Here is a 27,096-nt window from a genome sequence, read left to right on the forward strand (position 1 = left end):
AGCTTTGAAATTACAGTCCTGCAGCCTCAGCCTCCAGAGCCATTGGGATTACATGCCTTTGCCTTTGCCTTTGCACCTGGCTTGTTTCCTGCTGCCTTATGTGACAGTTTGTCTTAAGGTTTTTCATATCAGTAAATGGAACTATGAATAACTTAAAAAAAATAGTGGAGCATTTTCTTTCTTTTGTATTTATTTATTTATTTATTTATTTATTTAATTTATGTTTAGTTTTGATGGACATAGTACCTTTATTTTCTTTATTCATTTCTATGTGGTGCTGAGGATGGAACCCAGTGCCTCATATCATGATGGGAGCAGGAGCAGGAGCAGAAGCGCTCCTTCACTGAGAAGGAAGCCCTGGAGCATTTTCAATATTCACAAAAGTTGAGAGATTGTGCTTTTGCCACTTTTCACCTCTTCAATAGTTCTCCATGCATGGCCAGCAAAACCATTGCATTGAATGTTCTATTGTATATCTCTCAATGCTAAGTTTTCACAAATAGTTAAGACTATCAACAGTAATTCATTACTATTGTCACACTGGTGGTGTTTGGATTTCCTTAGTTGTCTCAAAACATGAAAAGTTTGTTTGCCTCATGGTCTAAATAGTTTCCCAAAGACTGAGTGATATTTTTTTTGGATGCACTCTAATTTACTCCACCCTATTGAGGGAGTGGTGATGCCAGAAGTGTACCATTAGTGTGCTGAAACTTATCTCCTAGGGGGAGGACCCTTCCACCTTTTGACCCTGGGGGTGGAGTCCACAACCCAGGATATAGCTGTGGCTATGTAAAGCAAGTCCCAAAGTGATTCTTCCTTTTGTGAGGAGCCTGCAGGAAGGTGTCTTAAGCAATTTGGAAGCAGTCTTAAATCTCCAACATCTACCCCTGCAAAACGGTAAGAAATAAATGGTTGTTTGCAAGGTAGAGATGCGATGGGGTCTTGTTTTATAAGCCTGAATGAGCCAAAGCTCTGATATTTCCTCATAGTAGTCTGCCGTTGTTTGTTTAAACTAGTTTTGCTAATGGGGATTGAGCCTAGGACTACTTTATTGCTGAGCTACATCTCCAAAATATATTTTTAGTTGTCATGAATCTTATTTTACTTTTTTATATGTGGTGCTGAGAATTGAACTCCACATCTCACACATGGTAGGCAAGTGCTCTACCACTGAGCCACAATCCCAGCCCCCTCAGTCTATTTTTGTTATTTATTTTACTTTTTGAGTCAATAGGGTCTCACTGACTTGCTTGAGATTGGCCTAAAATTGGTATCCTCTAGGCTCGTATTTTGGAATACTTGGGATCTACTCAGGCACTAGTTTGCCCACATTATTTGCCCTTATTTAAGCGAGTTTGTGGAATATATTTGTTGAATTGGCCCTAAATCTTCAAAATGAGTTTGTGGAAGTGAAATCGCTGGGTCAGTACCCAAGGTCCAGCAACAGGGTTGAGTCTTTGCATTTCTGTAGGTTCGGTAGGTAGACTTCCTTTGCATTTTGTTCAGCACCTGTGTGGTAGAACATTTTTGTCTTTTTACAGTTTGGGGGGTCCCGGGGTTGGAACCCCAGGGAGATTAATTTCTGAACCACTTTTCCAGGTGGTTTTTTATATTTTATTTAGAGACAGGGTATGGCTAAGTTGCTTAGGGCCTTGCTAAATTGCTGAGACTGGCTTTGAATTTGTACTCCTGCCTCAACATCCTGAGCTCTGCTGAGATTATGGAGTGTGTGCCACCTTGCCCAGCCAGTCTTTTGTTATAATTGATTTTGGTTCTTTTTTTTTTTTTCTGCCAGTACTAGGAATTAGACCCAGAGGTGTTCTACCACTGAGCTTTATCCCTAGCCTTTTAAAATTTTTTAGAGGCAGGCTAGCTTGAAACTTTTCATCCTACTGCCTCACCTCCAAAAGTAGAGTTATTTCATATTTGTTGTTGTTGTTTGTTTTTTTTTTCTGGAAGAGGGTCTTTCTATGTTGTCCTAAAGTTCGGGGTTCAAGTTGTCCTCCTGCCTCAGCTTTCTGAGTAGCTGAGACTACAGGCTGGTACTTTCTGGGTCCAGGTTTAGGTGTTTGTTTTTTATTTTCCTTATGATTTTCATGCAAATAGAGGTTTGACTCTAGTTGGGTGAAGTTTTCATCATTTCAGGAAAGTTTTGCAGTTTTATAATTGTAGAGCTTGCATGAGAGTTAATTCCTAAGTGTTTTATTATATATATTTGAGAGAGAGAGAGAGAGAGAGAGAGAGAGAGAGAATTTTGTAATATTTATCTTTTACTTCTCGGCGGACACAACATCTTTGTTTGTATGTGTTACTGAGGATTTAACCCGGGCTGCATGCATGCCAGGCTTGAGTCACATCCCCAGCCCAGTGTTATATATTTTTAACAATTACTGATTTCTGTGCTGAGGGTATAGGGTGAATGTTGATCCTGTGTGGAAGTCCTGGGTTTTAATGTCTAGTGTTCACCTGCAGTGGCTCGCCAGCCACCCCCCAACCCTTCAACCCCTCATTTGTTCCTAATGAGTTTTCCCCATTGTATTCTAACTGGTTATTTTTTTAATAAAGATATTTGTTTTCTAGTATTTTTATGAGTTAATTAATGATAATATACATGCTCTATTTTTGGCAGAACTGGAGATTAAATTGAGAGATGCACTGATATGTCAGCTTTCCCCCCCCCCTTTTGGGGATTTAGAGGTTAATCGCAGATATTTTTTTCTATGGAGATACATCTCAAACCCTTTTACATTTTTTGAGTTTTTTTTTTTTTTTTTAGTTGTAGTTGGACCCACTGCCTGTATTTTATTTTTATGTGGTGCTGAGGATGGAACTCAGCATCTCGCACCTGCTAGGCAGCAACCCCAGCCCCCCTTTTTACTTTTTAAGACAATGTCTCCCTCAGTGGCTGAAGCTGGCTTAAAACTGGGATTCCTCTTTCCTCAGTTTGAAGAGTTGTTGGGATTAAAGGAGTGTACCACTGTAACCAGCTCGACATTAATTCCCTTGTGTGTGTGTTTGTGAGTGCATCCTGTGTGTGTGTGCGTGCATTGTGTGTGTGTCCTGTGTGTGAGTGTGTGTGAATGAGTGTGTGTGTGTGTTTGATACTGCGGATTCAAACCATGGGAGTTTCAACATTAAGCTACAGCTATGCATTTTGTTGTTGTTGTTGTTTTTCCCTAGTGTTTGAATCCAGGGCTCTTAAGCACTGAGCCACATTTTCAGCCTTTTTGAAATATTTTACTTAGAGACAGGGTCTCACTGAGTTGCTTAGTGCCTTGCTAAGTTGCTGAGGCTGGCTTTGAACTCACAATCCTCCTGCCTCGCCTCTGGAGCCACTGGGATTATAGGTGTACACCACCTTGCCTGGTTTAGCCATGACAATTTTATTGCTTATTTTGGCACAAGGTTTGAATTTCCAGGCTGCTCTCTAACTTTCATTCCTCCTGCCTTAGTGCCTTAGTTTCCCTCTCAGAGACTGAGAGGGAATTATAAATGGTCATCTCTATGCCTGGCTCTCACATTTTCTAATGAAGACTTTTCCTTTAAAGTGTTTATGATAATCAATGGTAATCATATGTATACTAAGTGTATTTGTGATTGGTGCTGGTAGTAATGTTTCCACAGGAGTGTCACTATTGTACATATATCTTTTGTTTGTGAGCTTCTTTATAGTTCTATTATTATTTATTTTGTCTCCAGGAACTAGAAATGAGACCTAGGGGTGATCTACCACTGAGCTTTATCCCTGGCCCTTTTTATTTTTTATTTAGAAGCAGGCCACCCTGCAACTTTTCATCCTACTGCCTTACCTCTGAAGTATTTATTTCATATTTATTGTTGTTGTTTGTTTTCTTTTTCTGGAAAAGGGTCTTTCTATGTTGTCCAGGTTAGCCTTAAAGTTCAGGGCTTAAGTTGACCTCATGTGCCATCTTTCTGAGCAGCTGGGACCATAGGCTGGTACCTTTTGAGTCCAGTTTAGGCATTTGTCTTTGTTTTCCTTATGAATTTTATCCAAATATAGGTTTGACTCCATTTGGGTGAAGTTTTTTTTATCATTTCAGTAAAGTTTTGCAGTTTTATAACTGTAGAGCTTGCATGAGAGTTTATTCCTAGGTGTTACATATTTTTAACAATTGCTGATTTCTGTGCTGAGAGTATAGGTGAATACTGAGCATGTGTGGAGGCCCGGTGTTCATCACCCCCCAACCCTTCAACCCCTCATTCATTCCTAATGAGTTTTCCCCCATTGTGTTCTAACTGGCTATTCTTGTTTATAAAGATATTTGTTTTCTAGCATTTTTATGACTTAATGAATGATAATATACATCCTCTATTTTTGGCAGAACTGGGGATTAAATTGAGAGATTCACTGATGGGCCAGCCTTTTTTTTTTTTATTAGGGATATAGGGGTTGATCACAGATATTTTTCTGCTATGGAGATACATCTCAAAGTCTTTTTATGTTTTTTTAAGTTTTTTCTTTTTCTCTTTTCCAGTTGTAGTTGGACCCACTGTCTTTAATTTATTTATTTTTTTATGTGGTGCTGAGGATGGAATTCAGTGCCTTGCCACAAACCAGCCCCTTTTGTAGTTTTTAAGACAATGTCTTTGTCAGTTGCTGAAGCTGGCCTCAAACTGGGATTCCTGTTTCCTCAGTTTGAAGAGTTGTTTGGATTAAAGGAGTGTATCTCTGTAAGCAGGTGGACATTAATTCCCTTGTGTGTGCTTGTGTGTGTGTGTGTGTATGTGTATGTATTGTGTGTTTTTGACACTGGAGATTCAAACCAGGGAAATTTCACCATTAAGCTATAGCTATGCATTTTTGTTTGTTTGTTTGTTGTTATTTTTCCCTAGGAATTGAATCCAGGGCACTTAAGCACTGAGCCACATCTTCAGCCTTTTTAAAATATTTTATTTAGAGACAGGGTCTCACTGAGTTGTTTAGTGCCTTGCTAAGTTGCTGAGGCTAGCTTAGAACTCACATTCATTCTGCCTCATCCCTGGAGCCTTTGGGGTAACAGGTGTGCACCACCTTGCCTGGTTTAGCCATTACACTTTTTATTGTTTATTTTGGCAGAAGGTCTAAATTCCTAGGCCGCTCTCTAACTTCAGCAACTGAGGGGGGATTATAGATAGTCACCTCTATGCGTGGCTCTCACATTTTGTAATGAAGAGTTTTCCTTTGAAATTGTTTATGATAATAAGTGGTAATCTTATGTATAGTAAGTGTATTGGTGATTGGTGCTGGTAGTAATGTTTCCATAGGAGTGTTTCTATTGTACATATGTCTTTTGTTTGTTTGTTTTGAGGCCTATCCGGTTGTTTGTGAACTGCTTTTTGGTTCGTTTATTTATTTATTTAGGTACTGGAAGTGGACCCAGGGGTGATCTACCACCAAGATTTATCCCTGACCTTTTTTTTTTTTTTTTTTAGATCAGGCTAGTTTGCAACTTTTCATCCTACTGCCTCACCTCTGGAGTAGAGTTATTTCATATTTGTTGTTGTTTGTTTTCTTTTTCTGGAAGAGGGTTTTCCTATATTTTCCAGTGCAGTGTTAAAGTTGGGGGCTCAAAGTGTCCTCCTGTCTCAGCTTTCTGAGAAGCCGGGAGTACAGGCTGGTACATTCTGGGTCCAGGTTTAGGCGTTTGTCTTTTGTTTTCCTCATTTCAGGAAAATTTTGCAGTTTTATAATTGTAGAGCTTGCATAAGAGTTTATTCCTAGGTGTTACATATTTTTAACAATTGCTGATTTCTGTACTGAGGTTGTAGGGTGAATGTTGAGCATGTGTGGATGCCTGGAGTTTAATGCCTAGCATTCACCTGCGTCATCACATCAACCTTCCCCCAACTCTTCAAACCCTCATTTATTCCTAATGAGTTTTTCCCCATTGTGTTCTAATTGGTTATTCTTGTTTATAAAGATATTTGTTTTCTAGCATTCTGATGCCTTTATTTAAAGGATCATAATATTACATGCTCTATTTTTTGCGGAACTGGGGATTAAATTCAGAGCTACTCTCATCGGCCAACTTTTTTTTTAAGTTGGTAGTTTAGGCATTGAATCCAGAGATTCTCTGCCACTGTGCTAAATCCCAAGCCCTTTTTACTTTTTATTTTAAGACAGTGGCTTCCTCAGTTACCAAGGCTGGCTTCAAATTTGGTTCCTCCTTCCTTATTTTGCAGAGTTGCTGGGATTAATTAAAGGAGTGTACCTTTTTAACAGCTGGACATTCACTGTGTTGTGTTTGTGTGTGTGTGTTTGATACTGGGGATTGAACCCAGGGGAATTTAACCACTGAGCCACATCCTCAGCCAGTTTTTTTATTTTTATTTAGAGAGAGGGTCTTGCTGAGTTGCTTAAGGCTTCACTAAATTGCTGACACTGATTTTGAATTTGTGCTCCTCCTGCCTCAGCCTCCCAAGCTCATGTGTGCCACTATGCCAGCCTGTCCAGTTCTTTGTGAACTGCTCTATGGTTTTATTAGTATTATTATTTTTATTATTTTCTGGAACTAGGGAATTGACCCAGGGGTGATCTCCCACTGAGCTTTATCCCTGGCACTTTTCATTTTTTATTTAGAAACAGGCTAGCCTGCAACTTTTCTTCCTTGGCCTCAGCTCCAGAGTAGAGTTATTTCATATTTGTTGCTTGTTTTCTTTCTTTCTTTCTTCTTTCCTTCCTTTTTTCCTTCTTTCTTTCAGAGTGTCTTCCTATGTTGCGCAGGTTTGCGATAAAGTTTGGGGCTCAAGTTGTCCTCCTGTCTCAGCTTTCTGAGCACCTGGGACTACAGGCTGGTATCCCCTGCGTCCAGGTTTAGGCTTTTGTCTTTTGTGTTTTTTTTTTTAATTTTAATATTTATTGTTTAGTTTTCGGCGGACACAACATGTTTGTTTGTATGTGGTGCTGAGGATCGAATCCGGGCTGCACGCATGCCAGGCAAGTGCGCTACAGCTTGAGCCACATCCCCAGCCCTCTTTTGTGTTTCTCATGTTTTTCATCGAAATAGAGGTTTGACTCAAGTTGGGTGATGTTTTTTCTCATTTCAAGAAAGTTTTGCAGTTTTATAATTGTAGAACTTGCATGTGAGTTTATTCCTAAATGGGTGAAACTGGCTTTGAATTGTTAATATTTTTAACAATTGCTGATTTCTGTGCTGAGGTATATGTTCAATGTTGAGCATTCGTGGAGGCCCTGGGTTTAATGTCTAGTGTTCTTGTTCAGGGAGGCACCAACCACCAACCTGTCTATTTCTAATGAATTTTCCCCCATTGTGTTCTAACTGGCTATTCTTGTTTGTAAAGATATTTGTTTACTAGTATTCTTATAACTCAAACAAGAACTTTTAATACTTTTTTAGATTATAGATGGAAACAATATCTCTGTTTTGTTTTTGTATATTTTTATGTGGTGCTGAAGATCAAACCCAGTGCCTCACATAGGCTAGGCAAGGACTCTTTAACTGAGTTACATCCCCAGCCCACATAAGCAATTTAATGAATGATAATATATGTACTCTGGTTTTGGCGGGAGTGGGGGTTAAATTCAGAGCTGCACTCATGGGCCAACATTCTTTTTTTTCTTGTGGGCGTTTAGGGGTAGAACCCAGATATTCTCTGTAACTAAGCTACATTCAAGGCTTTTTTGCTTTCTATTTATTTTATTTTTTTCATATTTTTTTAAATTATAAGTGAACACAATAACTTTATTTCATTTTATGTGGTGCTGAGGATCGAACCCAGTGCCTGACACATGCCAGCTGAGTGCTCTGCCTCTGAGCCGCAGCCCCAGTCCTTTTTTGCTTTATATTTTAAGAAAGTGTCTCCCTCAGTTGCTAAGAATGGTTTCAAACTTTGATTCCTCCTTCCTCAGTTTGCAGAGTTGCTAGAAAAGTGTGTACTTTATAAACAAGTTGGACATTCATTCTTATGTTGGGTGTGTGTGTGTGTGTGTGTGTGTGTGTGTGTGTGTGTGTGTGTTTGACACTGGGGATTGAATCCAGGGGAGTTTTACTACAGAGCTACAGCCATTGAGTTTTTTTGTTTTGTTATGTACAGGTCATTGAACCCCTGGGCACTTAAGAACTGAATCACATCCTCAGCCCTTTTTAAATATTTTTTTACAGACGGTCTCACTGATTTGCTTACTGCCTAGTTAAATGGGTGAAACTGGCTTTGAATTGTTAGTCCTCCTGCCTCAGCTTCTGGAGCCACTGGGACTATAGGTGTGCACTACCTCGCCTGGCTTAGCCACAGCAGATTTTATTGCTTATTCTGGCACAAGGCTTAAATTGCCCAGGCTGCTCACTAACTTTCTGTATTTCTTCCTTATTACCCAAATGACTGAGAGAGAATTACAAATGGTTACCACTGTGCCTGGCTTTCATGTTTTTTGTTTGTTTTTAGTATATATATAGTTGTCAATGGACATTTTTAAAAATTTATTTATTTATAGGTGATGCTGAGAATCCAACCCAGTATCTCAACTGCCAGGCAAGCTCACTACCACTTAGCCACAACCCCAGTCTTCTCCTGTTTTTAATTAAGACTTTTCAAGTGTTTAGAATAATCAGTGGTGATCTTCTGTATAATAAGATGTATTGGTGATCTTTGCTGGTAGTAATGTTTTCACAGGAGTGTAGCTATTGTATGTATATCTTTGTTTGTTTGGTTGGTTTTGGTACTGGAGATTGAACCCAGAAACACTGCATCACATACCCAGCTAGTTTCTTATATTTTATTTAGAGACAGGGTTTTGGTGATTGCTTAGGGCCTCAGTGAGTTGCTTAAGGATTTGGTGAGTTTCTGAGGCTGGGTTTGAACTTGCATTCCTCTTGCCTCAGCATTCCATTCCATGTTTCTGGGATTACAAGGGGCCGGGGCTTTCCATTTTTTTTTTTAATGATTTTGTAGCTTGCTAAAGAACTTTGATTTTTGTCTGTGTTTTAAGGGTTTAGTAAGCAATTGAAGCTTTTATTTAAGCAAGGTATTAAAGCATTTGATAGAGATAGTGGCAGTAGGATTATAAAGAATGTGGAAATTTTATCATCAGCCCATGAGTATGTTAATTTTTCTTGTGAGATGTTTGCCTTCACAAAACTCAGTTGTTTGAGTTTTCATAAAAGGAGTGTGTACTCTTGAGGTCTTAAACCTGAAAAGATACTTGTAAAATGCATACAGAAGCCTTGTTCTGCGATGTAGACAGGTCCTAGTTGAACCATCTGTGTGATCTGAAATTGTTTGTCTTTAATTTACTACGTGTAGATAGTGGAGATCTTCATACCTTAATTTTCTGGACTGGGGGTATATGGGTGCTGTACTAAGGAACTATAGCTCCAGTTATTTTAAATTTTCTTTTGAGACAGGGTCTCACTAAGTTTCCTAGCTGGCCCCAAACTTGTGATCCTCCTGCCTCAGATTCCCACCTCACTGGAATTGCATGCACATACCACGATTCCTGGCTTCCAACCTATTGTTTTATGTATACCATGTATTTAAAACTTGGTAACTTAGTTGGGTGTCGTGGTGCATGCCCATAAACTCAGCAGCTCAGGGTCCTGAAGCAGTAGGATCATGACTTCAAAGCCATGCTTTGCAACTTAGGGATGTCCAAAACAATTGGTGAAACCTCATCTCTAAATAAAACACAAAGTAGGGCTGGGAACGTGGCTCAGTGATTGAAGTCCTCTGGGTTTAATTCCTGTTACCTAAATATATAAGTAATTAAAATTTTCTAGCTTGTTAGGATAGAGAATAGTTTCAAAATTTCAAAATGAAAAGACTAAGAATAGTAATTTACTCATTTACCTTTATATGCTTACTGGTCAAAAAAAAATTATTCTATCATCTTAAGGTACTGAGTAGTGCGCATATCACAAGTTATAGTGAAAACAGCTTTATGCTACTCAACTAATTTGACAGAAGTGTTTGTGAGCATGGCACAGAATTCTTATAGTTTTTGCCACTTTTAGAAATTCTTCCCAGGTCATCAAAGTTGAAAATACAGTGGAATATTGAGCATGAAGAAGAATGCTATGCAATTTGTATTCTCTATGCTTTCATTAAAATTATAATTAAAATTTGAACCTTGTTCAATCATTTACCTCTATGGATTATGAAATTCTGCTGGCAGCCAGTTGTTGTATATGACAGAAATGAGGAGATGATTTGCTGAATCAGAGTTTATTGAAATAGAATGAGAATTGTTGTGTAGGTTTACATGCTCAGAGGGGAGAGAATAATGTGAAAAATCTTCATAGATGAAGTACTTTAACCACATATTAATGGTTTCCAAAATTCTTAAAGCCCACTGTTCAATTAATATGAAAAAAGGCTTTATGAAAAGTAAAGTGTCCTTGAAGCTGAGATTTTTCTGTACAGGAGCAGTTCTTGGAGAAGCCAGCTTGACCACCTTGGTGGACAGTCAGGATAACAGGTAAGGTATCTAATTACTAGTTGATACAGGTGGTATTTGTTGATGAGGCTTCTGAGATTAATTTGCAGCTGATGAGGCCTTGTCACTGCTTGGCTCCAGGCTTTCAGAGAAGTGTCATGGTCTTTCACATGACAGAGGTGGCCCTACCTTAACCTAAGCTCTCAGGGTGTCTGGCAAAACTATGGAGTTGAGATTTTTCTGAAGCTCAGTAGTTTAGATCAGTGGCTGACACATGGAAAGTCTGATGGGACATATAAGGTCTGGCAACACATCATGCTCTAGCAAAGAGGGAAAAGTCTCCAAAACATCAAACATTTAGAAGTATTTAGAAATATTTCATAGTTACATAACGTATGGCCTAGCACCAAAACCAAGCCACCCTCTGCCCTGGTTCCAGGCTCAACCCATGACCAGGTGGATAGAAGATGCCATTATTCTAAGCCTTTGTAATTCTGGAGTCTGAAAAGGCTACCCAGGAGCTTTATGGAGTAATTGGGCAGAGAAAATGATTTCTTAGAAGAAGAACCTGGCTGGCCTGGTGGCCCATGCCTATAATTCTAGTGACTGGGAAGGCTTAAGCAGCAGGTTTGCAAGTTGGAATCCAGCCTCAGCAACTTACAAAATGCTGTTCGAAATTAAAATGGCCACATTGTTGCTCCATGATAGAGTGACCCTGGGTTCCATCCCCAGCACTGCCCTCACCACACCTCTCTAACCAAAAAAAGTGTGGTTGCTCCTGCCTACAGGACTGTGGGGTCCAGAAATAGACAAAGCATTCACTCTGGCTTCTCACATATCACAGCTAGACTTTACAAGATTGGCCCCCTTCCCCATACCTCTTCAAATATATTTTCTAACAACTTTATCTTGTTCCCAAAGTTTGTGATATTGATTAAAATTAACATTCATTATGACATCTTGTTTCCAAAATTAATGTTTTTTTGACCCATGCAGGGCATGTGTTCCCTTCAGTCACCACATGTTCCCCTTACTGAAGTTTGGCTTTGCATATTTTTTTAATATTTTTTTTTAGGTGTAGATGGATACAACAAAATGCTTTTATTTATTTATTTTTTTATGTGGTGGTGAGGATTGAACCAGGTCCTGCTCCTGCTAGGCAAGTGCGCTACTACTGAGCCACAATCCCAGCCCCGAGCTGCATATATTTTATGTTGTTTGTTCCTAAATATTTTATGTCTGTTGTGAAAGGGAGACTTTTTTTTTTTTGGTGGTGCTGGGAATTGAACCCAACATGGTGTGCATGCAAGGTAAGCACTCTATCAACTGAGTTGCATCCCAGCCCTGAAAGGGACTTTTATATGAGGTTATTGCTGATTCAGTGATTTTTCTAATAATTTTCATGAGAATGAGAAATGATGGATTTTCATTTTCTTTTTTTCTTTCTTTTTTATTTTCTACTTTGTGTAATTGGTGCAGGTATCATCAGGTAGTAGAAATGTTCTTCAGTACTCCTGTCTGGTCCCTGAAAACTTGTGTCCTTTAGCTCCACCATGAGATTGGTTATAAAATTCAGTTGTACCTGTGTTAAACTCTTAACTGGGTGTTGACCTTATAAACTCAAGTGGGTGTTGACCTTACAAAATATGTTCCTGAGGCTGTGAGGTTGATATTAGATTCAGGTTAGATTCAGGTTCTTAATGTTTACATTTGTGGTCCTGTCTCTAGCTAACAATGTGGTACCTTTTAATTTTTTTTTCAGGTTCTAAGGATTGAACCCAGTGGTGCTTAACTACCAAGTCACCTACCCAACACTTTTTAATATTTTACATAGAGACAGGGGTCTCAGAAAATTGCTTAGGGCTTCGATAAGTTGCTGAGGCTGGCATTGAACTCACAATCCCCCTGTCTTAGCTTCCTGAGCTGCTGGAATTACAGGTAGGAGCCACCACTCCCAGCCTTGGGCATTATTTTCAGGTTTTTGTGTCACTGTTAGACCTGTTAAAACCTCTGCCATTGTTGTTTCTGCTTGACAGATCCACCCAATCCAATGATGGCATTTTTCTGTGTACTTAAACTTTACTTCATTTAGGACATGGTTTTTTTGTGCATCAAATTTGGCCTACCACATGTTTTTCTAAGTAAGGTTTCACTGGAACACAGTCATGGTTGCTTTCTTGGCACAGGAGCAGAGTTGAGTAGTGGAACACACTGGATGACCTACAAGGCAGAATTATTTACTGGTTGGCCCTCCAAGAAGGCATTTTCTAGTATGTGCATTCCTGTATCCTTCACCTCCACTAGACAAGGTTGTGGCCTGTGTTAGTCAGGTTTTTATCACTAACTACAAAGTTCATGATAAGAAAACTAGTTTCAGAGGTTCAATCTATGGTGGACGTACTCCATTGCTCTGGGCCCAAAATGAAGCAGAATGTCATGGCAGAAGGGCATGATGGAGAAGTGCTGCCCCATTGATGTTGGCCAGGAGACAGAAAGAGGGGAAGGGGAAGAGGCCATAGGGAATATGGACCCATTCCAGATAGGTACCCAGTGACCCACTTCCTTCAATCATACCCCACCTGTGTATGATTACCACCCAATTACTCTATTCAAAATAAGATGAACTGATTTAGGTCACAGCTCTAAGTGTAATCATTTCACCTTTGAATCATTCTGCATTAACAGTTTTCACTTTATGTCCAAATCATAACATGATCCTTTTCAATTAGACTGCGGGGACATTGCTTCAATATTTTCCTTACCAGGAAAACTGCTGCCCTTAAAAGGGTATATGTTCTAGTGGGGGAGAGATTGGCAATAGGAAAGAAATTAGTAGATGGTGCAGTAAGTTACAAAGTTGTGGAGGAGGATTGAGAGGAAGCAGTGGATGGTACATTAGACACTGAGGTTCTTCCTAGGCCTGGCATCCATGAGCTCTTCCATTTGTCTTTCACCTTTGACCCTTCACGTGAAACTAGACTTTTCACACCTACTTCCTGCATCTCCCCAGCTGCAGCCAGTGCCCTTCCTGGTCTCTACAAACTGTGAGTACTGAGGTGAACAACCTGCTGGACAAAGTCCTAGGGTGAGTGCTGCTGAAAATGCACCCAGGGCTGTGTGGGTGGGGGCAAAGAGGGTCTGGAAGAGGGAATTGAAAGGGAATTGCTGTTGGGTGGCCTGGCCCAACAAGCTGCAACAAGATGGACCCTATTTCCTGTGTCCAACCCCTTTGTGGGTCTTTTGGTAATCTGTCTTGCTTTTGAGTTTGAACTTGACCTGTGGACATTGACCGCATGATATTGATATGGGAGTTATAAAAATTTTCATCACTTGTGTGTTTTCAAAAATGATAGAAATAATGGACCCATGTGAGGATTGTAATGGAAATTCAGTAGAAGTAATTTGTAATGTCTGGCACATGGTTAAGTACCAGCAACATTTTCGAAATGAAGTAAAATAGTTGTATTCCATATAGTTATAGTGCTTAGGAACTTGGGTTTTTATGATTGTTAGTAATAGTTGAGTGTTATCTTCTATAAGATGGAAGGGAATGATCAACTTTATTTTCCTCTGAGTATTAACTGAAATGGTTGAATATAGGTTTTTCCAAAAAAAAATGAAGATAAGATGTACTTAAGGAATACATTTGTTATTGGTTCATGTTTTTAGGCACTTGATGGATATTTTCTTACCAGGAGGAACATTTATATTTTCAGTATAAAGATTTCATAGAAAAATAAGCAGAGTGCCTTTATTTTAAAATTAATGGTAATTTCAGTCATGTATTTAAAAAATGAAATACTTTTGTGTTGGTACTTGTCATCAAGTTCCTATAGGTTGACGCCTCCAGGATATTAATTGTGAGGAACAGAGTCTCAGGCAAGTGGTACATTTCTGGTGTTGTAACTAATAATTTTATTAAGTCCATATTTGTGGTTATATGATTGAGGTTTTATATATTTGATAAATATTTTTAAGAATAACTTCAGGGCTGAGGTTGTGGCTCAGCGGCAGAGTGCTTGCCTAGCATGTGTGAGGCACTGGGTTTGATTCTCAGCACCACATATCAATAATTAAAATAAACATCCATTGACAAATAAAAAATATTCTAAAAAAGATGTAAAGATGCTATGTCAGTTTTTCATGGCTGTGATCAAAATAACCTAAACAAGAACAACTTGGAGAAAGAACAGTTTATTTTGGTTCATGGTTTCAGTGGACTCAGTCATGATCAATTAGCACCATTGATCTGGCACCCAAATGAGGCAGAATATCATGGCAGAGGGTATTGTAGAGAAAGCTGCTCAGCTCTTGGCAGTGGGGAACCAAGGTAGAAAAGGAAGGGGCCAAGGACAAATACTGTCCTCAAGGCCAAACCCATAATGACTTACTTCCTCCATTCATGCCCCATATGCCTATACTTTTTACCACCTCACTGTGGTCCCTTCAAATTATTAAGCCAACTAATAGATTAACCCACTGGTAACGTCAGAACTCTCATGAACATTCACCTCTGGAACATGGTGGCATTGCCTTAACCATGGACTTTCCAGATTAAAAACAGTAACAGATTTTATTATTGGTTCTATTTTAGCATAATGTAGTTGTTATAACTGAGTTTCATGATGTAATTTGTTTTATGGCTTTGTATTGTCCAAGTGTCTAGAATATCAGAAGAAACTCAGACTCAATAAAGAGCAGACATGAGGAAGGTTGGTTATTAGGGGCAGGGTTATAGCAGGGGAATTGATCCTATGAAGTCAACACAGGATTGACATGTTCACATCTGAAATGAGAAAGAGCAAATTCACTTGAATTTGTTCTGGTTTGGTGGCCCCATATTGTTGGTGGAATTAGAAGACTAAGGCTCTAGGACTTGTTTTGTTCTTGTGATTAAAAACCAGGGCCTGGTACAAGCTAGGCAAGCAATCACTGATTGACACTCCTAGCTTTAGGCAGCAGGCTGTAAAATTTTAGGCAGCTTTTCTACCTTAGCCTCTCTTTGGAGCACAATAGACAATTTTAATTGTAAGGCATATAAGTAAGAGTAATTTATGTAAAGGAACAAAATGATGCTTGTTCACAGGCATACACTTAAGGTATTGCTCTATGATGTAATGTTTTCTGACAAATGCATCCTGAGGTAATTTTGTCCATATGCAAACATCAGAGTATGTACCCACATAAAGTAAGATGGCTACATCACTAAGCAATCTAGTCTGATGGGACCAACTTATAAACTGATCTTCATTGACTGAAATGTTATGTCATTTGTGACTGTAACTGGGACCACAGAGGTAAACCTTTTGTCAACAGTTCAGTATCAGTATTTTTTATGGGTTTGCATGATTCTCACACAAAAAAATTGAGGTTTGAGCAGAAGACTTGCTCCTGGACGTCTCCTATATCAGACTTTCAGGAAGGGCCAGTTTGACCCATTCATAGCCAGTACCTGATGTGTGAGAATCATGTTACTGAAATGACTAGGAAGAAGCCCTTTCCATCTTGAGGGGCTTTACTGGTGGCCAAGCCGGATGTCCCTGCTTCAGATGGTAAGTCTCCTTCCTTCATATAGTGGTGGGGTGGAATGGGGGTAGGGGGTTGCCTAGAACTTTTGATTTTCTGAGATTGGATTGTCATGGGACTGCTGGGCTCCTGTCACACCTGGGGCTGAACACTGGACACAGCAGCAGAGCTGGAAACATCACAGGCAATCAGGCCTCTCAGCTCTACCATGCAAGTGTGAGAAATAGGGTTATGAGGAAACTCCATAGGCGCAGAGTAGGTATGTGTGCAGGAAATAAGATCCAGCTGAACAGTGCCAGTGTGGGCACCGGATATGGGGATTTGGCTGGGCAATGCAAGTGTTGTGGCCTTTTTTTGGGGAAGCTGCAGATAGATACTCCATAAGCCCCCCCCCATGCCCAGCATCTCTTCCTTTTGGTGTTACTGGCTTTTTACACTTGTTGCCTAGATTTCTTGCTTTGGACCCGTTTAAATTTCTTTTTAATATTCCCTGCACCAGTCCTGTGCCATTTTCCCATTCCCACATGTTTACTGCCTGGTCGTAAAAACTTGGCCTCACAAAATTACTATGTCATTGTGTACAACTTCCATGGCCATAGATTCCCATCCTTATCTAGGTTTCAAGAACCTTTCCTTAGATACATAGTCCTGGGACAGTGCCTGGGCCCCTTAGTAGGGATCATTAAGACATCCTCTTTCTCAGACCTGTGACCATGCTCCAGGACCCCAGACAGCCTGAGGTGGACCTGAACCTTGAGCCTTCCTCCCCCCTGTGCCACCTGATCCACTGTCTCCACTCCCTTCCACCCATCCCCTGGGACTGATGGGGGGGGCTTGGTAACTGGCTTTCCAGACCTGGGCCTGGCTCTTTGCTATAGTCCCAGACCACTAATCTCCAGGACCCTGGCCCTATACCCATCTCTGGATCTCAGGCCCCTTGCTGGTGCCTCCACTTGAACCTTCCCTCTTTAGCCCTGGTGCTGTGGGATCCCTGCACTGCCGGTCCCTCCAGTCAACCTGATTCTCCCCAGCCTGGGCTCCTTAATGGGTCCCTGGTCCCTACCCACCCATACACCAATGTTCATGCTGGCGCTGGCATCCTTTCCACACCCAGGGCCCTCCATTGGCCCTGCTTGGCTCCAGGTCCCTGTCTGGAGGATCTACTCCCCTGGATTGCAGAGGAGTGCAATGGGCTGGCCTCTGAGCCCTCGAGGCTCCCTAGGGGAAACACAGCCCTGCCCCTCGCCTGGGCCCCCTTGGCTTCCCGTAGCCTTACACCTGGCAGTGGACGTGGGCGCTGCGCTGACCTTGGCCTGCGGGATCCCCTCCCTTCCCTCCCCTGCCCTCTTCCCTTGGGGGCTGCCCCTAACCCAAGCCAGCCCTCCCTAACCATGGAGCTTTAAGCTCCAGTCCTGGGGCCTGGCTCCTGTGCCGGGCCCCTGTGCGCGTGTTCGTCGTCGTGTCTCGTGGCATGCTGTGGGGTCGGGTGGCGCCGCTCTGGGTCGTTGGGTCAAACCGGGGGCCCCGTGCTTGGGTCCCCTACCGCACGCACTCCCCTCGGTGCCCCTTACACCCCCCCACCCCACTCTTTTCTCCTTCTCCAGTGTTTGCCATTGTTTCTGATTTGCAAAGGAAGGGAGCATCCAGGAGGGAATGGACATGGGGTTGGGAGTGTTGTGTGGCTCAAATGGAGGCAAATGTAACTGGGGCTTTCTCTCAGTGTCATTCATCTACAGGTCACCTTTTATACCTCCTAGGGCAGCCGGGAGGAATTTTCAGAGAAGGAACCTTAGAATTTCCCCCTGACTGTAGCTCAGGCCAGAAATTCCTCATGTTGTTCCATACTCCTTCATCCACTTCCACACATCCAAGGAAGATCGGGACTAGGGACACTGTATACTCAAGCCAATTGCTCTCTGAGCCTGGACAGAAGAGTAGGAAGAGGCTTCAGCAGACCCCAACATACCTGCTCTGTGTTTAACAGGTGATTAACAGCTGCCTAGGCCAGAAACCTTTCACCCTAGTCTTGACGAGTGGTGGCTGCACTAACTGCATTTAAATAGCCGACAGGTACCCATCATCCTCCAAAATAAGAGAAAGAAAGATGTACCTCAAACTGATATGGGATGTATGGAGAGGAGCTTACCTCAGTATAGAGGTAAGCTCCTCAAAATATGAATCTCCAAATATGATATCACTGGTTATTGGTGAAGACTGCTGCTTCTGCACATGTTGAAGTTTGAACATTAGAGAAGCAGGCCAAGGCAAGCAAATGAAGCAGGGTTTATTTAAAAGACTACTCTTGCGAGGGAGAAAGGGGGCATAGCTGCTATCCTGGTAGCCCAAGAAGCCAGGTGTTCTGCCCTTTTTATATGTCCTAGGCTTCCTTTGATGTTCTCCTTCCCTCCTTATTTTTCTCCTTCCTGTGGTCATGACTAGGCCCAGGAATGCTTGGTGGGATGGCCAAAAGGAGGGAAATAGGTAGGCTGAAGGTGGAAGGGCAGGATGGAGTAGAGGAAAAACACCCTAATAACCTTATAGCTCCTTGTAGGGCAGAGATTTTCCTGAGACTGGTTACTTTGACAACAGGTTGGAGCAGGGGCAGGTTCCTGATAAGATCCCTCAGGGACAGTCTCCCACTTCCCAGACTCACTCAAAATTGGCCTCCTAGATGTGACCTCTTTATTTACTTATCTATACTGATGCCTGTCTAATTCTGGTTTCCACACCCTTAGAAAATCGTTCTTTAGCTCCCAGAGTGCTCCCCAAACTCTAATACCAAAAGGAATCACCTGCTCATACTTTAACAGGAGATTCTGATTCAGTAGGTCTGTGGGGAGCCTGAGAGTGCAGTTCCAGCCTGCTCTCAGGTGAAGGCCTCCCAGCAGGGAACACCTCACAGCAGTCAGTAGACTACAATCCATCATCAATGGGACCCAGGCCCACAGGGCAGAAAGTGGGAAGGCTAAGACAGCCTTATCTGTTTTTCATTCACAAACAGGACCCTGTTGCTGGCTGCTGCAGCACACTTACCACCACTGAAAAGAACAGAAGTGAAGTTATTTGCTTGGTGAGGTGTGAATAGGCGTGGTTGGAATGAACCATTAGGCAGGCAAGACAACACAACCTCTGCCTCTTGATTCTGCTTTGGATCAGTGAGACACACTGGTCTTCAGCACCATGATGCTCCAACTTCCACCCTTTCAAATGTTAGGATATACTCTGGGGTATTGATGTTGCTGGGAAAGAAAGTTTTATTTTAGGTAGTTAAATTTTTTTTAAATCTCAGTAACATTGTTTTCATTTCAGTGGCCTTTAGTGATTAATAAGTACACTCTACGATTTGTCAGGATCTCTTAAGCAATGAGTTAAGATATTTTTTCTATTTTCTAAAAACTTTTTCATAAACCTAGAACATTAATAAACAATGGGAGATCAAGAGTCTGTCTTTTTATATCTAATGACAGTAAAAAAATTGTGCAGATCATTTATTCAAACACTTCTAATTGTTAATCAAATTTAAGTTCCTTCCTTTTTAAAAAAGTTTTTAGTTGCAGATGGACACAATAGCTTTATTTTATTCATTTATTTTTTATGTGGTGCTGAGAATCCAACCCAGTGCCTCACACATGGTAGGCAAGCCCCCTACCACTGAACTACAACCCCTGCCAGTTTTTTCATTCTTGAGAGAAGACCATCTTTTTCATATTTTGCCCTTTGCCTTTCATATTTCCCTCTAGTTTTCTCACTCTGAATAAAACAAGATAAAAGGGATAATGTCAATTTTTCATAAGAAATGATATGCTTTCTATGATAAACCTAATGATAACTCACTTATAGGATTCTGAATGATAGGAGTAGCATATTAGCCAGGGCCCAACTCAGAATCTGGTGCTGGTAAGAGCTTAAGTTTGAAAATGGCAAGACAAAAGTTGGGGCTAAACCTAAAGGCAAATGTCAAAAGAAGGGGCTTTTGTTTTGCCATTCACTGAGGGTTTTGCTCTTCTGCTTTACAACTAACTGACTAAATTCATGAAATAACTACTTACTTATTTTTCTTTTATTTAAAGAGGAGATAAAATGTCATTTAGAAAAATTCTCTGGGCTGAAGCCATACCTCAGTGGTAAAGTGCTTGCTTCACATGTGTGATGCACTGGGTTTAATCCTCTGTACCACATAAAAATACATAGATACTGTGTGTGCATCTACAACTAAATAAATATTTTTAGAAAATCCCTCACAATTACTATAATCCATTAATACAAATCTCATTATGTTATTATAGACCAAAAGAGGCTGATTTAATCTGAAAATCTTCCTAAAGGTCTAGAATATGAAGGGCACAGATGGAAAGTGTGCCTGCACCAAGACACTACTATAGCTGGATATTCCAGGTTCAGTTTGGACACCACTCCACCTTGTACCTTCCAACCCAAACAAGGAAGGTGTGAATCTGCAGGGCTCCTGTGTGGGGCTGGCAGGCCAGGGCAGTGGATCTGAAATAGAAATGGGTTTCAGAGACCAAAAAAGCTGTGGGAATGCCCCTGGGAGACATATGTTGTGTCCAACAGGCTCATCTTCCCTTCTGTACTTTTGCATGCACTGATCTTTTGGGACTAGGACCTCATCTACAGTAGCTTGGGGATGTCAAGTCCTGATAGGTGCTTATACAGAAGCCTCCAATCCTATCCATAAAGGAAGTAATTTCTGTGAGTTTAAGGATCCTTCTCAGCAACCCTCAGGAAAGTGGATTGGTTCTTGCTTGCTCAAGGCTTTCCCAAGGTGGGGAATTTCCCCCCAAATTGTGGTACCTTTCCAGGTAGAACTCAAGTACTACAGAATTCTGCACCTGCTCCCACAGGAGAGAAAAGAATTAGTTTTTTTCATGTTCATTTTTTGTATTGTTTTAAAATGTATCTATTGACATATTTACAACAAACATTGAAGGGGTTCATGTTATATCTTCATTCATACCAAGGGCATTGGTCACTTCCACCAACTTGTCTTCCATCTTCTCCTCAATTCTTCCTAGACCCTAATAATCCTTACTCTACATTCAAGTAAACTTTTTGTTTATAAAATTCTACATTAGAGAGAGAACATGCCATACATGTAGCTCTTTTCATAACACCTTGCTGAAATATGCTTGATTGAATAATAATGCAGAGTTGATGACATTGAAGGGATCATTAAACAGGGGGGCCGGTGTTTCTATAAGACGTAAATATATGTGTGCTTCTGATAATTTTTTAATAATCAATTTCTGGTAATCTTGTAACAGTGGGCCATACCTGTAATCACACCTATTAAGGAACCTGAGGTGGGAGGACTTCAATGTTTAGATAGCCTGGGATATTTAGGAAAGCTCTGTGGCTGAAAGAAAATACCAATAAAGGGGCTCTGGTAGTAAAACATGAAAAATTCTTTTACATAAGGGAGATGTATTAAAGGGCCACAGTTTTGTTCTTCATTTGGTTTATGCTTCTAAGATAATAAGCAGTAAGATCATGAAAGAATGATCAAACCTTTACAAAGGTTATTTGTTGTACTATGTTTCAGGAACTGTTGTTACTTTGCTCATATTTCCTTTTTTCTTCTTCAGTACTGGGAATTGAAGCCAGGTCGCTAGAACAAAGCTACATTTCCAGGCTTTTTATAATTTTGAGAGAGAGTCTCCTTTAGTCCCTCACCTGACTTCAGACTTTTATTCCTTCTACCTCAGCTTCCTAGTTGCTGTGATGACAAGTGTGTGACACAACTATGCTGGACTGACCTATGGTTTCTTAGAATCCTAAGACATAAGTTTCAAAATTAAGAATTTTGTTCTCACTTCACAGATTGAATAATGTCCACCAGCTGTGACTTAAAAATTTTAAATTTATAATCACATTTTAGTCTATTAAATGTTGAGATAAGAATTTAAGTCTGAACCATATTTTTTTTGACATTTGAAGAGTATAGCTTTCCATTCCCCCACCCCACCTCTGTATTCCCCTTAGTCTTTATAATTTAGGAATTCATCAGTAGAGAAACAAAACAGGTAGCTGAGAATTCCAATCAAGAGTGGAGAATTGATTTCCATCTTTTCTCCTAACAGGACTCTCTACAGAGGACTCAATTGCAGCATTGCCTTTGGTGTGATTTTGGATAATGAATTAAGCCTTTGTAGAAGCAAAGGTACATGCCCTGAAGAAGTGCTGTGATAATGGGATTTCACAAACACAAAGAAAACAGAGAATCTGGTGTTTCATAATGAGTAAGCCTTTGTGAAATATTTTAGCCTTAATCTACTTAATCTAATTAATTAATTACTTAATCTAATGAATTACTCATACCAATTAGATTTATTATAATTGCATCCAAGATGATTTGTCTTCTTTTTTCTTTTATTTTTTAATTTTTTCTTCTTAGATATACAGGACAGTAAAGATGATTGCTTTTCTACTGAAGTTCATCAGACCCAACCTTGTGAAGCAATTTGCTGCCAAGAGTACCATCATCATCCAACATAATGAACTCTACTTTGAAATTGTTCATTCAAGTGGGCCATAAATAAATAACAAATGCTGAGCAGCCACTCAATTTTTTCCCTCCTCTTTCAGCCCTGCCACTGCTTCTTCTGATCTAGAGGCCAAAGTCATGGACCAATCACTCCTGTGACAAGCAGGCTCTGGAATCTACAGAGTGACAGTAAGATCCCAGTTGCCTTTGTCACTGAGCTTAGAAGATTCTGGGAAGTGGTTCTCCTTTCTGTCCCCAGCTGGGAGAATTGAGGTGGGAAAGCCTAAAATATAGGCCATGGGGGCTGCTAAATTTGGTCTCCTTCCACCTAGACACTTTCCTAGCGCCCATACACCATAGAACCATCCCTAGTTCTACCTGCCTGCCTTTCCAGAACCGTATGCCTATGACATCAAAGAACTCAAATTCATCCTCAGGAGAGTGCCATGCTGCAAAGCAACCAGACAGTCGCCTGATCTGGCAGCTTCTCTTGGTAAAATCTGTATAGTCCTAGAGACAGGCTTCTCAGAGACATGCAAACTTCTAACCCTGATTCATGACCACTGAGTTCTAGAAGTACTGAGTGTTCAGATTGGTAGATTTTGTTTTTACTTCTGTTCAAGAAAAATGTAAGATGTATCACTTACCAAAGTCTCCTTGTTTACTTTCTAATAGGCAATTGATGTTATTGTACAGGCTCTCATGAATATTTGGTTCTCTTGATCAACAGGAGGCAGAATGAAGAGAGAAGAGAGGATGGAGGAGTGCTGCAAGCAGTAGGAGACAGAGCTCTGATTCTGAGCTGTGCTGTGGACTGGACATCGGAGCCTTAGAGATGGTCTCCTTTGGTGGACAGAGGTATGGAAAGTATCCAGAGAGGGCGATGCAAAGAAGCCCCAAATTTTAGCCTGAAACAAATATATCCAAGTATAGGAAAGAAAGTATGGGATGATAGGAGCTCCTTAGCTGGGAAATGTGTCTCTTTGCACAATATCTGTATCCTCCATCTACCTAAGGAAGGGCCTGGAGTCTTCAGTGTCTAAGACAGCCACAAGGCTGTCCCTGACCAGCACAGCTTCTCAGACACTAGCATCTCTGAGTGGTGTCACTGTGATCCAGTTTAATACCAACCAGGGAGAAGAGGTCCTGGAAGGCAGAATGTCTGCCTCTTGTCCCTGGATCCCTGTGGTAATGAGTTAACCTATATAGAAAATGTACAAATGTCTCTATTTAAACAATGTATTTCTTGATGGAAAGGCTTACACAGAAGAAAACCTATAAAGTATCTAGATGAAATTTTGAAAGACATGTTTTCTTTTACCTGTATATTTTCTCAAAAAAAAATTATATAAAACTAACCTTATAAAAACATCCTAAAAATTTTAAATATTCTTTTTATGGAGAATATGTATTTTTAAGTATTTTTTCTCAGTTTTAGATGGACACAATACTTTTCTTTATTTCTCTTTATGTGGTGCTAAGAATCAAACCCAGGGCCCCACACATGTTAGGTGAGCACTGTATTTCTGAGTCACAACCCCAGCCCAACAGGAAATGTATTATTTTATGTATCCATTTTTCTGGGGTTGTCAAAAGTAAAAGAGATTATAATAAGCTCAAGGCACAAAGTCTAATATAATAGCACGATTGTATTCCTTCAGTCTTTAGGAACCCACACTGAACACAGACAGTTTATGCACAAGGGATAAAGAAAATTAGCAATCCGATCAAAAACCAAAAGCAGATTTCAGACTGAATATCAGAGAATGTCTCTCAAAAATCGCACAGCAACTGGCCCATAGAGAGAGTTTCAGAAATTAGAAAAGACTGGACAGGTAGCCATCAGCACCAGAGTAAACCTCTACAGAGCCACAAAGCCCCTGGCAAATGTCAGAATACTGGGTCATTCCAAGTGTTTTGGGGGAATATGTGCATGCATTACTGCACATTACTATTGGAAAATAAATGCTGCACCCTAAGGAACAATCTGTCAATTATCGGTAAAATTAAGGTCATACACTTTTTATGAAACAGTTTTATTAATCGTCACCTGTACTAGAGAAATTCTCCCACAGGTTCATAGAGACAATTATGTGTGGTTATGGAGACAGCAGCAATACAAATGTCCACTGCATAACAATAGAGAGTTGGGGTGTGCTAAGGCACATCAGAGGCTACTATGTCAGAATTTGAAGCAGCAGATGAAATGTACATAAAAAGATCTTAATAAGTTGCAGATGGGGACTTTGAGTGCAGATTAGTGGGAGAGTGGTTGCCAGCATGCATGAAGTCCTAGAGTCAATACCCAATGATACTTAATAAAATAGTTGAAAGAAAGAAAAAGAAAAAAAAAGGAAATGTTAAAACTTCTTCTAAATACAATTGGGTATGTCCCCTGAAACTTTTTACATCAATTAAAAATATAATCTCCTGAAGAATGAATCAATCCTCTTCCTATAACTTGTTAAAAGTTATGTGTGAAAATGGTTCACTATTGTGTTTATACAAAAAGCTTCACAAAATCTTGCAAATCAAGAGGTTCAAATATTTGTGTTCACTCTTGAAACACAGTGAAACTGTCAAGGCCATCAAGGGTATGCATATCCACGGTCTTAGGAGTATGATCCAGCACCACTGAGTCTGGTCTCTGAAACCAGATAGTCCATATGTGGAGAACTAGCTAGGTGTAGTGACCCTTGCAGGCAATCCGAAAAAAGCAAGAGACTGAGGGAAGAAATACAGATGTTTGAGGCCATCCTAGTAAAGATAGCCAGATCTTGTCCCAAACACAAGATAAAATGGGCTGAGAGAAAGATCTGTGGTAAAGCCTAATATTCAATCACGAGAATCATCGAAAAACTAACAAAAATTAAGTGCAGAATTAGACCAGTGATTTTGAATTTTTTTTTTGCATTTTATTTAGAGACAGAGTCTCACTGAGTTGCTTTGCACCTTGCCCTTGCTAAGGCTGGCTTTGAATTCAACATTCTCCTGCCTTGACCTCCCAAGCTGCTGGGATTACAGAGGTGCACCACCATAGATGGTTAATTTGTCTATGTTTATTTGAAATAGAGAAAGAATTTTTGGAGTGAATTGAAACTTGAAAGAACTAGAGGCTCGCTTCTATCCTACCTCATCCTCGCATCCTTTCCCTAATTCAATCAAAACCAAGGAATTTCAAAAATGCCTTCAGGATTGGTCCCCTTGCACCTTAATCTCATGAGGTTCTTCAATCAATGTATGATGCAAATGAATGTCCCTCCCACATGATTGGGTGTTGCTTCTGAGGTCAACTACTGGACAGAACACTATGAAAAGCTTCAGTCCATACCAGATTGAATGAGTTGGTCCTTTTCCTAGGCCAGGTAAAAACACACCTTGGCATGGTAGGGAAGCTGAAGCTATGGCAGTCTGTCAGTCAACCTGGAGATCATTGACTCTTAGGAGATCTTGTCCAGAGCCCCGCATTCCCCTAGGCTTGAACTCAGATAATTTTTCTTCACTGAGCTGCCACTCCTGCCAGTGCCTCCAGAGCTGCAGAGATGTGAATTTTCCAGTAAGCCAACTGCCTCACTGGGCTTACAAAGAGCAGAGAGCTGTCTTTGGGGAACTGAGGTCGTGCACTAACAGTATGTGTTGTTACACAGGAGCAGGGAGTTGAGATGGACCAGCACCAAGTTCAAGACCATCCAGCAGCCAATGACTAAAACCTCTCAGGAGCTCTAGTCACCTCAAATATCTGCAAACATTATGGTCAGTGGGACCAATGGGTCCTGAACTAACCAGGAGGTGCCAGTGCCTGGACAATTGGACAAACCCACACTCAGGCCTTCTCTTGGAGCCCAGCATGTCCCTAGAAGCTGCTGAAAACAGAGGCTCACATCCCAGAGGAACCCAGAAAGGAAAGGAATCTCATCTTGAGGATGCCTTGGAGTACAATGCCCTTCAGCCAAAGCCCTAGAAGGAACCTGAAATACACCACTGGGGAACTTCATACAGCCCCTGTGGACTCATGCACTGGGACTATGCTCTGCATGCCTAGGCACTTTGAAATCTTGGCTGTGGTAATCATCCCTCAATTTGTTCTTTATCTCTGAAATGATATAAAGGTTCTTGAATAAAAAAAATTCTTTGTGTAATTAATTTGTTAGAGAACTCTTCTTTTATTTTTTTTTATTGGTTGTTCAAATCATTACAAGGCTCTTGACATATCATATTTCAAACATTAGTTTCAAGTGAGTTATGAACTCCCATTTTTACCCCAAATACAGATTGCAGAATCACATCGGTTACACATACACATTTTTACATAATGCCATACTAGTAACTGTTGTATTCTGCTATCTTTCCTATCCTCTACTATCCCCCCTCCCCCCCATTTCTCTTTTTATCCCGTCTACTGTAATTCGTTTCTCTCCTTGTTTTTTTTCCCCCTTTCCCCTCACAACCTCTTATATGTAGTTTTTTATAACAATGAGAGTCTCTTTCCATTTCCATGCAATTCCCCTTTTCTCTCCCTTTCCCTCCCACCTCGTGTCTCTGTTTAATGTTAATATTTTCTTCCTGCTCTTCCTCCCTACTCTATTCTTAGTTGCTCTCATTATATCAAAGAAGACATCTGGTATTTGTTTTTTAGGGATTGGCTAGCTTCACTAAGCATAATCTGTTCTAGTGCCAT

At 40.6% G+C, this 27,096-nt stretch overlaps 1 long non-coding RNA gene across 6 annotated transcripts; it reads left to right on the forward strand.

Moving 5' to 3' along the window:
• The first annotated feature begins 784 nt into the window (after positions 1 to 784).
• Positions 785 to 26,557, forward strand: LOC144364919 (uncharacterized). 6 transcript variants are annotated; one of them, XR_013423059.1, is made up of 8 exons: positions 785 to 897; positions 10,378 to 10,432; positions 12,153 to 12,328; positions 13,309 to 13,475; positions 22,015 to 22,173; positions 22,329 to 22,607; positions 23,149 to 23,276; positions 26,066 to 26,557. It is a non-coding gene; the product is annotated as an uncharacterized LOC144364919 (long non-coding RNA). The 6 variants fall into 6 exon arrangements; XR_013423066.1 differs by having other exon boundaries at positions 22,520 to 22,607; XR_013423061.1 differs by having other exon boundaries at positions 13,309 to 13,434.
• Positions 26,558 to 27,096: the final 539 nt, after the last annotated feature.

This window comes from Ictidomys tridecemlineatus, chromosome 1 (genome assembly GCF_052094955.1).
Source record: "Ictidomys tridecemlineatus isolate mIctTri1 chromosome 1, mIctTri1.hap1, whole genome shotgun sequence".
Lineage (NCBI taxonomy): Eukaryota > Metazoa > Chordata > Mammalia > Rodentia > Sciuridae > Ictidomys > Ictidomys tridecemlineatus.